We start from the raw sequence: 3,040 nt of genomic DNA, 5'->3' as shown, positions 1-3,040 counted from the left end.
GGTCGGTGTGGGTTTTCTTTCGGTATACCGCATGGCCAAGGCTGCCATCCGGTTTTTTGGTCACTAACATATCTAAGAAAGGGAGAACACCATTCTGCTCAGTTTCCATGGTAAATTGTATGGCAGGATGTTGCTGATTGAGGTGTTTCAGGAACAGCTCTAATTCTTCTTTCCCGTGTGGCCAGATGACAAAGGTATCATCGACATAGCGGATCCAAAGAGATGGTTTTTTCGGATAGGTCTCTATGGCCTTCTTCTCAAAATTCTCCATGAAAATGTCAGCTACCACAGGAGAGAGTGGTGATCCCATGGCCGCACCTTCCTTCTGCTGAAAGTACTTATCATTCCAAAGGAAGTATGAATTCTTGAGGCAGAATTCTGCGAGGTCTGATAAATCCTTTGGTAATCCTTCCGAGGTGAGCTCTTTGATTAGTAGCATTGAGTCATCTACATATGTACACATCTCTTCGTGAAGAGAGAGACTATGTTAAAGCTCACTAGCAGGTCCCGTTCCTTAGTTTTGATTTTCTTGATGGTGCGAATGAATTCTGTGGAGTTTTTTACGGACGAGTCGGTTCTCCCGGCAAAGGGTTGGAGAGAGCGCGCAACGTATTGTGCCAGCTTGTAGGTCGGTGCGTCGATGTTGCTTACGATGGGTCGTAGGGGGACCCCCTCCTTGTGAACCTTGGGTAGTCCATACAAACGCGGTGGCTTGGCTGCCGATGGAAAGAGTCTCCATTTTTCTTCCGTTGGGATGGATGACCGTTTGATTTTCTCCCTAGTGAGTCGCTCTATCTTGGCTGTTGGGTCACTTTTCAATTGAAAATAGGTGCTGCTATCCAATAGGGCTGCAATTTTGTTGTGGTAGTCTTCTTTCTTCATGATTACCGTAGCATTCCCCTTATCTGCTGGCAAGACAAGAAGTTCCTTATTGTCACGTAGTTTTTCCAATGCTTTGCGTTCTGCAGCGGTGATATTGGGTCTGGGTGGTTTACCTATACAAAGGAATATGGTATTGCATTCGTTGTGGTCTTCATTTAATCAGAGCGCTGCCAAAATATAGTTAATGTTTTAATACATATAAATCAATTTCAAACCTATGTAAACATGGATTGTTTTACACATTGGAACACCACATTGATATTGTATTGCTGTATGATCATTTAACTGGCAGGGACGAAAGTTTCTGACTTATTTGTGTTGATATTTGACCAAACGCACAGGGTCCAACTGTTTTTCATTTCTCTCGAGCGTGTTTAACCTGGAAAAACACCAAGATTCATGTACATTATGTATACATTGGTTTGGTAAAGTGAACTTTAGCTATTCAAATGGTTGATGATGCCTTTAATGTATTCCTAAAACAATAAATACACTCTCTGCATTCTGGAACCATAACTAATTCAAAGGCTTTGCTATTTTATTCTGTTGTGAATCTGCATCAATGACCATATTTCATTTAATACAAAATTACGCTCCATGTCAGAGTTTGAAAGAGCCTTTCCATCCTTAATAAACTCCCCTCTCACCAATTCCCTCCTCCTCGTGAAAGCCTCTTTGTCTAATAATGCAATTTATCTTCTTCTAATGTCCCTACCATGTAAAACTTTTTGGTCCAAAACACCCTTCCGAAATTATCTCTTTTACCGGCTCTAGTTTCTGTCATCTTATTGTCATGTTTAACTTAGCCTTTCTCATTCTGGAAAAATAACATAACCTTCCTTATGGATACCTTAATTCACAGGCCATAAATATAAGACTAACCTTTCAACAGAATCAAGCCAAGTGAACAATGCCTATGCTAACTGGAAAACTAGAGTTTCATCATCCCACCGATATTAATTTATACATCCAGTTTTAATTCCATTGACGCCTCTTTAATCCTTTTCTCTACATATATATATAACCATAAAAACAGAAATCAACCCAAAGTTCAGTCTGGTATGGGTGATGGTAGGGTTCACCCAGTGGTGGGAATGAATAGAGTTCACCCAGTATTAAGCCCGACGGCATGTAAAATTCACACATCAGGGTATGGGGGCCAGTTCCTTTCCCTGTGCCGGTTATGGTTTCCCAGGAAGATCTGGTACCCGAATAATCACATGGCTTGGGTGGAGCTGCAGGTGCTTAGGGTGCCTTGCCCAAGAATCGAACCCGGGACCTTCCTGCCAGTAGCCCAACGCTCCACCCCCTGGACTACCACGACCCATATATATGTATACACATGAGTTCACCCAGGACTACGTCCGACGGCGTGCGAAATTCACATCTCAGGTTAGGGGGTGAGTTCCTTTAATATATACAACTACATGACTAAACATACATACACTTACATATACATGAAACTTGTGTAAACGCTGATAGCCTTATTATAACTCAATCCTTCTTGCCTATGAGAAATGTGGTATCGCCTCCAGTAATTCGGCATAAGTGCGAGTTTCTCGCAGGATTTGAATCAAGATATAATTTCAATGAACCCTCAAATGAAGGACTTTTGATACCGTATCCCAAAGGAAGACAATTTGCCAGAGTGAATATTAAATTCATTAAGAGTTATGACTTTGAAAGGATGAAATGAAAAAAATTGTATCTAATTGACTTTCTAGGTTTGATTGTTCCATCGTCTGATAGTCCTGCCATTAATGAGAATGTGTCAATTAGCACCTGACACAAATAATACTGTTCTCAAAGCAAACTACCACATACCCCAGAATAAAAATGTTTGAAGGTTAATAAAGTCTGGATGAAAAATTCATATTGTCTTTACCAATTTATTTTCACAGAAAAGCCCTTATTTTAAATTATACGAATTACTATTCGTCAGTTGCCTGCATGATTTTATTGTAAGCAAACCTCACCACAATAAATGATATCAAAGTAGATATTCAAACAGCCACAAAGGAATGAATTAAATTCCTGGCAAAATTTGAACACTTAAAGATTAAATTTAAAATGAGAAAAATACTGTCAAGTCACCACTTGCAAAGAGTTATGATTTTAAGGAAAGAGGCTTTGTGGACCACAGGATTATCAATTAATA

This window comes from Hetaerina americana, unplaced genomic scaffold, assembly GCF_022747635.1.
Source record: "Hetaerina americana unplaced genomic scaffold, ioHetAmer1.1.p SCAF_125, whole genome shotgun sequence".
Taxonomy (NCBI): domain Eukaryota; kingdom Metazoa; phylum Arthropoda; class Insecta; order Odonata; family Calopterygidae; genus Hetaerina; species Hetaerina americana.
The sequence above is the reverse complement of the archived record's forward strand: the minus strand, read 5'-3'. Positions refer to the sequence as shown.